A 12,581-nucleotide genomic window follows, 5' to 3' on the forward strand; every position below is an offset into this window, starting at 1 on the left:
TTGTAGTCTTCTCAGAAGAAGCTTATTTAGCAGTTTTGAAATAATAGGTAAGAGACTTATTGGTCTGTATGAGGTCAGCTGAGTGAGGGGCTTCCCCGGCTTTGGGATGACAATTAGCTCGGCTCTTTTAAATTGAACGAGTATGTGTTCTAGTCTCAGTATGGCGTTAAATAAGAATGTTAAGAATATAATAGCTTTTCTTGGAAGTTCTTTCAGTACTTTTCTAGTAATAGAGTTGTAGCCAGGAGACTTATGAGGATTGAGATTGTGAGTAATAACTGAGCGAACTTCAGATGGTTTCAATTATCGTAACGGGAAAAATCGAGTTGAAGTGAAGAATCTAAATACTGGTGTATTTCCTCTTCGTTGTTAAAAAAAGGCGTCATTTGGTTTGAAAAATTGATGTAATATTCTGCAAATGCCTCAGATTGTTCAATATTACTTTTCGCCCAATTTCCATCAGGTTTTAGAATACGGGAAATGGATATCTCCGGCTGCATAATTCTTTTAGTTACTTTCCATAACGAATAGTCCGTAGCTTCGGTTGCTGAGAGAGACTGGGTATACTATTCAAACCACTGATTTTTAATATTAAACAATAATCTTTTCAGATGTTGAGCTGCGCTGTTGAAGTTTGCCTTATTATTTGGATTTCTACTTTTTGCGATGTTCTTCTTAATCTTCTTTTCTCGGCGTTTTTTTTCTTCATGTAGTTAGGGTAATATAACCCTGTCTTGTCAACTTTTAAAGAACGTTGTAAGGGTGTAGCCACTTTGGTAGAACATTGCAAACAATCAATAAAGTAGTCTGTTGCATTTTCTAAATCCTCAACACTTTTCAATGAAATGTTCAATTCAAATTTTCACTTAACGAATCACGAGATCGAACCAGTTAGTAAATTTGTTATGTAACATTTAAATTGACTATTTTTTTAATACTTCTGTGCTTAAATTAAGTTTAATTGGCGAATGGCCAGAAGATAGATCAAGGCAGGACTTGATATCTGTGTAGTTTTGAGTAGGCCTAATACATTTTGTAACAAAAAAAGTTAACAAATCTGGAATTGTTCTCATAACAGATGGCCAGTATGTAGATTCACCCGTAGAAAGATAATTGTAATGATTATCATTTAGAACATTTAATAGTTGTAGTCCTCTAAGAGTGGCCAAACGAGAACCCCATTCTGGGTGTTTCGCGTTGTAATCACCTTCCGCTATAAGTTTATTTTCCAATGTAGTGAAAAACTGTTAAAATTGTTGTTTGGTTATAACATGTCTGGGGGGACAATAAATTGCTGAAAATGTAGTAGGGCCTAACAAATCTTCAAGAACAATGCTGGAAGCTTGAAGGTGATTCTCTCTAAAGCTGGGTAGTTCATAATGTTTAACTGTGTCTTTTACTAAAATGGCACTACCCCCATGGGCCGTATTGTCAGGATGATTGGTATAGTATGTGTAGTTAGGAATTTTAAAATAACTTTTGTCTGTGAAATGAGTTTCTGAAATAATTAAGACGTCTAAGTTATGTTGGGTGATGAATAATTGGACTTCTTGACTATGTTGAGTCAAACCGTTGGCATTCCATAAAGCTACTTTTAGAAGAATATGCATTTTAGACGAGAAACGATAGTAGCCAGCAGATAACGTACTAATGTGTTCTGCTTGTTTAGAAAAAATATTTTTAAATCGTTCAATAGATTTTTGAATTATATTAGACAAACTTTCAGATTCAACTATGTGTCTGTTAGATTCTCGTTCCCTAGAATGAAAACGGTCATTTCTGTGATTATTCTTTACAGCTTGAGTGAAAGTTACCCCTTTAGTAACCAAGGACCTTTAGTATTTTGAGAGGACTGGTTTTCTTTAACATTAGTTGGGTTGTTTCGTCTAGACTGATCCTGGTTGGTTTCAAAAGTCTTCTTTCTAAGTGGAGGGATTGTTTGTTATGTATTTCTTTATATACAGGACAACCTTTGTAGATCGCCGGATGCTCACCAGAGCTCAAAACGCAAGAAGTGGATATTGTTAAAGGCTTACTTCAAACCTTTGTATCATGATCTGGGGAACATTTAACACAACGAAATGTATTTTGACAATATGATTTATTATGTCCAACGTTTTTAGATTTAGCATTGGCAACGTTTGCATTGAACAACTTCCTTCTTTGTATTAGGTGGTTCAAATAAAACTTTAGCGTTTAATAAATACTGAATTTGAAATATTTCTTTATTACGATCACAAGGCTCCAAATCAATAAAAAACGTTGGTTTCTTTGTGTTTCTATTTCTAACATTGATCAGTTTTCCTACTTTGTGGCCGTTTTCTTCAATCGCTATTTTTAGGTCTTCAATAGAAATAGAGTAATGCATATTCGGGTAGGGTAAGATAAGCGGACCCGGTTTTTTTATATCGAAGAATGTAACCATCGATACCTAATATTCGCATCTCAAATCCTAGACTGTCAATCGATATAAAAGTATCTATAGTCCTATATGAATATTAATTTAATATTTACAGTGGGCAAACAAATTATTATAACCAAAATTAGGAAAACTGAAGACGACCATATTTGCTACTCTCACAACATATCTTATTTCAAAGCAATGTGTTGTAGTTTTCTAAAATTGACTGTTATTTTTTATAATCAAATGTTAATTATGTAAAATTTAAATATTACCTTACGTGTATTATTTGAAAGTGTTTACAGCTGTTGATACAGATTATTTAAGTTAATAATTCAAAATAATTAATCAGTATCGATTGATTATATAGATGGTTATGATTAAGTAATATTCTTTGCCAATTTTGATATAAAAAGCGGGTCCGCTTGAAGGTCGAACCCAGAATCTTCTCAGTTTTCTCAATCTAACTTGAACAACACACGCTGCCGCAGCAAGTACAACCTCTTCCGCACTCGATATTCTATATACTGTCTAATTTTTGGTTGCAAGTTACAGTAAAAAGCAAACTGTGTTCATGGTTGCAGATACAAATTGCAAACTTCCATCGGTAACTAGCGTCGGCAATCGGAGTTGGCAATTTTTGGTTGCCAATTCCGATGTAAACGCGGCTTTCCTTACCATTGACTCCAGGGTTTTGATCATCGGTGAAACATTTTTCACTCCTGGCAAAATATGGGAGGTGGCTTACAATCTTTTATTAGGTTGTTGGTGACGATATCTTCATCCATAGAAGTTTCTTTGTTAGAGGATAGCAATTCATAGCTATTACTGTACCTAGTCGAATAGTGTCATCATTTCTTTGTCCAGTAGCTTGACTTAAGCAATGGCGCTTGAGTCCATGGTCTAGCGAAGAAGTAATATTTCTTTTAATGTTTCTTGACTTAACTGTTTGCCAATTATCTAATTCGTTACCAGAAATGTAACCATCCGATGATTTGTACTGACTTAATTTCAATACGTTGGAGTTCTTGCTAAATGAGGAAATGTAATTATGCTCGTGTTCATGAGCGTTGTGTCCCATGATAGAAGAAAGATAAACAAACAAGTTCTTAACCTATAAAAATAATCGGAATATATCAAACCAAGGAATGTTCACAATTGAAACTAAACTAATGCTCTGACTTTACATGATTAATTAATCCCGCTTCAACAAATCAAAACCTAAATATATACAACATAAATATAATCAAACAAGTAATTAAATGATTTTCCCAGAGGAAAATGAACTTATATGTGTTGCTACTCTCGCAACAATCAACTTAAACATTAAATGTAACTTTTAATTACTATGGTTATAACCTCAAATAAGCTTGAACAAACAAACTGCAATGATTATGATATTGTTTTGTTTCATTGTATACTTATTATCACTATTGTTGGTTTCATTTGGAGCTACTAGTAATATTTGTAAAATTGGTGTTGTACCTTTGAAATAAATAAATAAAAATAAATAAATGATACTGATAGCTAAAACATATGTTTTCAGGATTGCCAACAGAAAAAATAAATGGCTAAGGTTAAGAAATAGTACTTACAATAAGTAATAATAATATATGTAATACAGTTTTAATAAGTGCTATTTAACTAATAAATAGCACTTTTTACATTTAAATACTTACAATGTTTAGTCCTATGTGTAGTGTAGTGTTTAGTCCTATGAGTATCACATATGAGTATGATACTCTTAGCCTGTGTAATTGATACTCATGGCAGTCAAACTTTGGGTCACAACATCAGTGTAGCAGTCAACCTGTTAAAAGACGGAACAGTTCTGGTTGTGAAATATGTCATTTTGTAGTACTCTATGCTGAAAACAAGTAGTTTTGACGTGACAACGTCTTAAATTAGGTTGCGGCTCGGAGTCACTCATGAAAAAGTGTAACGCCCGGTAACGTTACGATGCCCGTCCAGTGAGTCCGCCGCACGGGATCCGCACGGGATAAAGCAGATAACTGTGGGTCCGCCGCACGGGATAAAGCAGATAACTATGTTTATTCGTGAAAATGTGGAGTGCTTAGATTCGTCATTTACAACAACTACAACAATAAAGGTAAATAATTGTACACTGATATTTCATTATCGTAAACTATGATTGATTGATTAATTGTTAGATTGACACAAAAGTTGAGAAACTGAGTTTATAGGTTATGTCATACTATTGACAAATGTTGATAGTGTTAAGTAAATTATTAGTTTAAATCACTCTGCAATCAATCGTAATTCAGTCGATTGAGAAGAAACAGCGCGTATTGCTAGTCAAACATTTAAAATAACAAATTATAACCTCTAACCTGTCATAACAGTGCGACCAAACAAACGAACTAAACCGACCAATCACCACGCGCGGAGTTAGAATTTAACTGTGTTTAGCAAAAATTTCAAATTCCAATTTTAGTAAATGTTTTATTCAACTTTACCATTTACAATAACAAATTTTAATTAATTTCAAATTATGTACAATGTTTTAGTAAACAAAATATATTTCTATAGTTAAAATTTGTGCAATTCTTATTTTCATTCAATTCCTTGTTCCTATTGTGCAATTTAATAATATTCATATCAATAAATATTCTACCGAGAAAAAGACGTTGTCACGTAAAATCTTCGCCCGTAAAACCGACTTTACAGGCAACCATAATTTTTTTCTTTACTCTTTGACCGTAGTCCTTATTATTTATACTTTTTAAAGGGGTTTGAGTTTGAATCATCAGAATTGGGATTGAAAAAAACCCATAAGGCATCAGTAAGAGTGAGTTGAAGACTGAAGTATAAGGGAGTGATTGTTTTGATTGAACACAGGTTGAAAACAAAAGGTATGTTGAACTTTCTTTATTGATTTAATAACCTTTTGTGTATTTAAAGAATTCAAATTCAAAAGACCAAGGTATAAATAAATGTGATTTAATATTAGTTTACAAAATGCCGAACACGTCTGGACGTATTTATATTGCAAGTACCTTATCAGTGGCTGCACGTTTATAATTAAAAATCTAGCCGAAAACGTCAAATATAAAATTGTAATGTACCTTATTTGACATGATTTGTAATTAAGTACCTCAAAATTGGTTGAATGTGTACGAAATAAAACGATTGGGCCTAATTGACATCAGGAAAGTATGAATAAACAAGTTGCATCATTGTTTTTAAAATCTTAGATTTTATTTAGCAATAATATGTTGCATAATATTTTCACAAAATTTCACTTAGATGTGTTATACCTTTGTGTGATTACGTTATACTATTAGAACTTAAGTTATATGACGGGCTTTCTATCTTGTTACTGTGTAGGGGATCAATTTCTGGTATTAGTGGAATTAACAACCAGAGTTGCCAATTGTAATGTCAATGTTACTTATGTTTTCAGCTCATCCTCCTGAACAAAACTATTAAATGTTTTGGGGGTTCTGATATTAAATATTGTGGTAGTAGGCCTAATTGAGAAATTAACGGTATCCTTCAAAATAGTGAAAAATAACTTAGTTACACTTTTTAGTTTGTTACATTTTATAAATGTACTCAACCTAGATAGTTTTTATTCATCATTATATTATTTATTAACCCTTTTACTGCCGGCCATTTTTTTATTGTACCAGTCAAAATTGCCAAGGAGGAAAATCACTGTTGTGCATTCATTTACAAAAAATGCTGTATCTTTTTTATTTTTCATTAGATTTGCATGAATTTTTATTTTATTTACTCGTATTTAAATGCTGTTTTTAAATAATAAAAAGACATTTTAATTTGAAACAAACACATTATTTATTTTTAAAAATGATATAAATAAAAAATAAATAAAAAAATAAAAATTGTGTTTGGCATCTGATAATTTATTTTTAAAATTATACTAAAATTATGAGCATGATATCATTATAAACTAGAGCAATTGCTTAGAACATATACCAAATTTGAAGGTGCTACCTTGAAACATAACTGCACTATGAGGATTTTCCCAAAACTGGTAGGCCTCCTCTAGGCCTACCAGTGGAATTTGAAGGTAAACTTATCTGTGCCACATCCCCCTCACTATCTAATAACTCCTCATTATCTGATGGTAAGATACAGTCAAGATCGTCATCAGTGTCATCCACATCACTTTGATTGTCATCAATAGCCCTAACAATAATATCAGATTCGTTCTCGGCATCTGAATCTGACAAATTCTGAAGGAAATCGTCACTTAGTTCGTCTTGCACTTACTTATTGTTCCCTCACTCACAGGAGAGTTAGATGTAACTCTTTTACTCATTTTATCCTTGATCAACAAAAGTAACACTTCAAAAAACTTTCGATAACATTGTAAACAACAACAATGAACGAAGATTTCAGTAACATAATCCGATCATCTGGTTTTGACAGCTGTCTAGGTAGTTCGTCAATTCTAGTCAAAGACGACAAAAATAGAAATCCAAAGTTCTTCAAATGGCTTCTTTCATTATCCTTTGCTCCTAAACAACCAAAATACCGAATATTTTGGCATTTGAACATAACAGTAGCCAGTAACGATAAAAAAAACAGACGTCCGACGTATCGGACGTTGGCGTTTTCGGCAAAAATGCCGACGTCCGATATGTCGGACGTCGGCAGTAAAAGGGTTAAGATATGAAACCCTCAGGAGGGTTCACTTCTGGCTGGTTGTACCTTCCAATTAAACCCTCACTGGGTACAGCAAAAAATTATGTGTCACTTAAATCTGGGCAACCTTCCATGTCCAGGAGCGGCACATCACTAACCGCAAATATCAAGATTCAGGGGCACAAGGGTAATTCGATAGGTGGGAGATGACTGTTGGAGTTAGTGGGGTTTGTTCCATAAGAGTCAAAGGTTCTTGTGAGCCTAGACATAACAATGTGCCACTCCATGCCTGCTTTGACTGGAGAGGCTGGTTCAGAGTTAGCTTCTCCTTCTGAGTGGACATGACTTGAGATTAGTGCCTTAAACTTTTCCTCATGAATCTCGACAGGAGGCGTCCCCTCTTCTCAACCTTACCCATCCAAAATATCCTGTCACTCTGGAAGCAGCGCAAAGATCCTTATAGGACTAAGTGCAATTTTCTAAACTTCATGTCCTAAGAGAACAAAAAATAAAAAAAAATATGAAAACAGCTGAGTTATAGGGTATACTATAATTTAAAATACCTGTAATGTAATTTAGTTTTAGTAGTTATGTCAGGGATTCGATAATCTTGAATATCGATGATTCGATTGTAGTGGTGGCTGCTTGTTATACTGCAGTCTGCAGGCTTTTAAAATTAGTAAACAATAAAAAACCATATGTAGAACCGAATTATAGGTATTTAAAATTATAGTATAAGGTCTTTGGTCTAGTTCATCTATGTTTTTATATTAAAAAAATAATAATTTAATAATTAGTCTAAAACTATCGAATGCGTATGTAAAACTTACTTCACTTACTATTTTAAGGGATGCGTTTTCTGAGAGCTTGTTACACATAATGCATGTTCATTTTCATTGTATGAGGGCTATTCGGAAAGTAGATTACGTTTTGGAATTAAAAATTAACAAAGTATAGGAAACAATTTTTATCATATACATATGAAAGCCACACTTAAATACTACTTTTCAACATAGTCGCCATTCAAATTTAGGCACTTATCATATCGATGGATGAGCTTGACAATGCCTTCCTCATAAAATTCTGCCGCCTGTGTCTTCAACCAGTTTGTCACTTCTTGCTGCAGCTCTGTGTCGTCGTCAAAGCGCTGCGTTGCCAGCCACTTCTTCATTGTTGGGAACAAGTGGTAGTCACTTGGTGCAAGATCCGGGCTGTATGGTGGATGAGGAAACAACTCCCACTGGAATGATTCGAGAACTTCACGTGTGCGATTTGCTGTGTGAGGTCGAGCGTTATCGTGAATCAACAGAATTTTCGAGCTCAACTTTCCCCTACGCTTGTTTTGGATCGCTCTTCTGAGGTTGTTTAAAGTTTGGCAATACCTTTCTGAGTTGATTGTAGTGCCTCGTTCCAGGAAATCAACAAGAATTACACCTTTCTTGTCCCAAAAAACCGTCGCCATAACCTTTCTTGCCGACATCGTTTGCAAACATTTTCTTGGTTTGTGAGGTGAACTTGTGTGTCCCCACTCCATTGATTGCAATTTGGTCTCGCAGTTAACATGTTTCACCCATGTTTCATCGCCAGTTACGATGCGATCGAGTAGTGATTCACCCTCTTTGTCGTAAGCATCCAAAATTGTTAACGCTGCAGCCATGCACTGGTTTTTGTGGACGTCGGTCAGGATTTTCGGTACCCATCTTGCACAAAACTTGTGGAAGCCAAGCTTATCAGTGACGATTTCGTATAACAAAGTTCGTGAAATTTGAGGGAAACTAAGCGAGAGTTCCGTTATGGTTAACCGTCGATTTTCTCGGACCTTTGCGTCAACTTTCTCAACAAGTTCGTCAGTCACTATGCTGGGTCTTCCACTTCGCTCTTCGTCATGAACATTTGTTCGGCCATTTTTAAACTTAATGACCCATTGTCGCACTCCACCTTCAGTGATAATGTTGTTCCCATAAACTTCACACAACTGCCGATAGATTTCTATAGGCTTACAGTTTTTGGCAGTCAAAAACCTAATTACTGCGCACACCTCACAGTTGGCGGGATTTTCAATTGCGGCAGACATTTCAAACAGGCACTGTGACTAGACACGTTACAACACGAACTTCCCGCTAGCACGGCTGGATAGCCACTGAGCGGTGGGACGTCCTGACACCAAGATGGCTGCGCTAGTCCCGCCCCTGGCGGCCACAGCGCAAAACGTAATCAACTTTCTGAACAGCCCTCGTACTTACTACCATTACACAAATGATTTTATGGTACTTTGGTTTTATCCAGAGGCCACTATTTTTGGATTAGTTTTTCTTACTTGGGACCTAAAAAAACTGCATTATAAAAAAAACAATCCTTATTTAACTTACTGTGATAGTTACATGTCATTATGATGATCGGTTTTTGTTATCTGCCTCTCAAAAGGAAGCGATGTTGAGAAAGGAGACCACTCCGTCAGCATTTACTATTTGTTTTTAGTCTATATAAGTAGGTACAAACGTACGTATTATAAATATCAACATTTAACTAGCACTTACGTGATCTAACATTAAAATTCTGTTCTATCTGGAGGGATGTTTTTCCTTTTTCACTAGAAATGCAGGAAAACGCCATCAAAGTCCACACTGATGGCTAGAGGCATTTCCAATCGGTACTTTCCTGACCTCAGATCATGTGATTTGACGTTGTAAAGTTGGACGATCTGATATGTGATATGAGGTCGGGAAAGTACCGATCGGAAATGCCCCTGGACATCATTGTGGGATTTGGTTCATAGTTACTCCGCACTTCTGGCGAATAAAAGATTAAAATAAAGATCACTTGATAGCTTGTAAAGGATATCTTTTACTTTGGTACTATTGGTGTGAATCCTTTGGGGCTGTCTCGAAATGGGTTCGCGCTGAACATGAGAGAAGGTGGAGGTTTCATCTGGGCATGAGAATGAGCAGAATGGTACTACAGTCGCCTTCCTCCAGAGTGGCGTCTGACCTTCTCTCACTAAGTAGATCCATGTCTTCTTGGGTTATAGGTCTGATCACGGGACATGGTCACCTGAGGAAGCATCTTCACAGAGTTGTCATCCTTCAGGAGGATCCACTCTATAGAATAAGTGATGAGCAAGGTGAAACTGCCGAACACTTGCACTTTGATTGTCCTACAATAACAAGGGAGCGGTATGCCATCTTTGGCAGTTCAAGGGTGGTGAATTTTCCCCCCTTGAGGCTTAAGTGCATGGCAGTAGGCCGCCCCATAGAAAAAGAAGAAGAAGAATATATTTATGATAACCTAATCTAAACCTACTTATATAGCTTAACAACAAATATTGAATAGGGACAGAGTGGCCTCCTTCTCACCGATATTACTTCCTTTGGAAGGCAGAAAAGAAGAACTTATTGTCATAATGACATAATATTCACAGTAAGTCCAATAAACGGATCAGGGCTGATCTCAATGAAGAATCGCTTGTGATCGCACCCACAAGGGGATGTCCTCAAGGAGGCATCCTGTCACCTCTACTGTGGAATCTAGTAGTAGATGGTCTACTTGAGGACCTTACTAACAATGGAATCTATGTCCAAGGATATGCAGACGACATAGTCCTTATGGTACAGGGAAAATATACAAATGTTGTTGTTGATATCATGAATACCAACCTTCAACATGTACACAACTGGTGTCAGGGAGAGGGACTGAAAGTAAACCCCTCTAAGACAGTAGTTGTACCATTCACTAGGAAAAAGAACCTAGAGTCTCTTTCTAGGCTGAAACTCGCATCCACACAGCTTGAGTGGTCAAAGACAGTCAAATATTTAGGACTGACTCTAGACCATAAGCTTACGTAGAATGATCATCTTAACAATATCCTGCACAAAGCAAAGTGGGCGCTCATGACGTCCAGGAGACTTGCAGGAATCTCATGGGGCGTAAAACCCCATATAGCACTATGGCTTTACAAAGCAGTTGTAAGGCCTCAAATCACTTATGGTTCATTAGTCTGGTGGACAAAGGTGAATCAGGTAACTGCCAAAGCCAAGCTTGAAAGCTTACAAAGGCTTGGCACAATCTTTGCAACCGGAGCATTCAGGAGCAGTCCCTCAGCGACCCTCGAGGTGGCTTTAGGACTTCTACCTCTTGATGTCCATATAAAAGCTGAAGCGCGTAAGTCAGCTTATCGGCTGATGATTGCTGGCTTGTGGAGGAATGGCGCGTCTAACGTGAGCCATGGCGCCATCACTGAAGCTGTAAACCCAAGCGCAATTCTCGAAATGGTCTCCGACATAATGAGAACGGAGTTCATATTCAATAAGCCATTCTCTGTTGACTTCTACTCCAGAGATGAGTGGAAATCGCAAGATAACATCCCAACAATAAGAAAGAGCTTTGTCTGGTACACGGATGGCTCGCTTATTAAGGGAAAAAACTGGATATGGAGTGTTTAGTCAATCCCCTAGAACTGCCCTTTGCGGCAGTTTGGGTCGGAACTGCTCCATATTTCAAGCCGAAATCTATGGTATCCTAGCCTGTGCCAACCTAGGCCTCACCAGAGGGTAACAGGGAATGAACATCTGTATAATGTCAGACAGTCAGGCAGCTCTTAAAGCTCTTGACTCCAACAGCATTTCATCCAGGCTTGTGTGGGAGTGCTTTAACACTCTCTGCAAGCTTGGATCACGCAACTTTGTGCGTCTGGGTTGGGTACCGGGCCACACAGGCATAGGTGGCAACGAATGCGCCGACAGGCTTGCCAAAAGCGGAGCAAGCATGCCATACACCGGTCCAGAACCGAGTTGTGGTATAAGCAAGTCAGCCGCTTACCAAAGTATAAACAAATGGTCCAGGAAGACACACCGCTTGCGGTGGCAGAGTCACCAAGGACAAGCACGGCTTCACCAGATGGCTGATGGGGCTGGGCAGGGATCAGGTTAAGCAAGTGATTGCCTTGATCACTGGACATGGCCACTTCAGGAAACACCTAAACACTCTAGGTTTACGAAATGAGGACTCGGAGTGTAGACTCTGCAATAAGTCTAAAGAGACTGCAAAACACATAATACTGGACTGTGAGAGACAGGGAGTCCAATAAAGTATTTTCTTTCTGACAATGTAGTTTTAAATCCCTGGTAAAAATGGCCAAAAATAATGGCCTCCTGATAATACCAAAGTGCTGATTTTACTTTGAATTCAATTTTAAAACAATAGTGTTATTTATACACTGGCAATATTTAAATAAATATAAATAATATTAACAATGATGTTTCGGCACACACCAATGTGGAGCTGATGCTGCAGAGTGAGGATGCATGGAATGCAGTCACCACTCATGTACATGCCGGCCTGGGTCCTCTGTGGCCCGTAGGGGGTTTAGTGGGTAGTCCGTAAGGGAGTCCCACACTCCATGCGCAAATGCATTCCCCCTCACGTAAAAAAAAAGAAAAAAATTTACAAAATTAATACATTTAAAAGGTTGGCCATAATTAATTGTAAATAACTATATGTAGAATGTTTTTGTATTCTATAGGTCTAGTTGACAGTCTGTAGTTAAAATGTT

At 36.9% G+C, this 12,581-nt stretch overlaps 1 protein-coding gene across 1 annotated transcript in view; it reads left to right on the forward strand.

Annotated features, from left to right (window-relative positions):
- Positions 1-5,143: 5,143 nt before the first annotated feature.
- LOC124368152 (protein Rae1) overlaps positions 5,144-12,581 on the forward strand; it is a 70,618-nt gene continuing 63,180 nt past the window's right edge. Inside the window, exon 1 of the mRNA XM_046825429.1 lies at positions 5,144-5,274. The gene's annotated coding sequence lies outside the window, so the exon portion shown is untranslated. The remainder of the gene's footprint in view (positions 5,275-12,581) is intronic.

The sequence above is a fragment of the Homalodisca vitripennis genome, chromosome 1 (assembly GCF_021130785.1).
Source record: "Homalodisca vitripennis isolate AUS2020 chromosome 1, UT_GWSS_2.1, whole genome shotgun sequence".
Lineage (NCBI taxonomy): Eukaryota > Metazoa > Arthropoda > Insecta > Hemiptera > Cicadellidae > Homalodisca > Homalodisca vitripennis.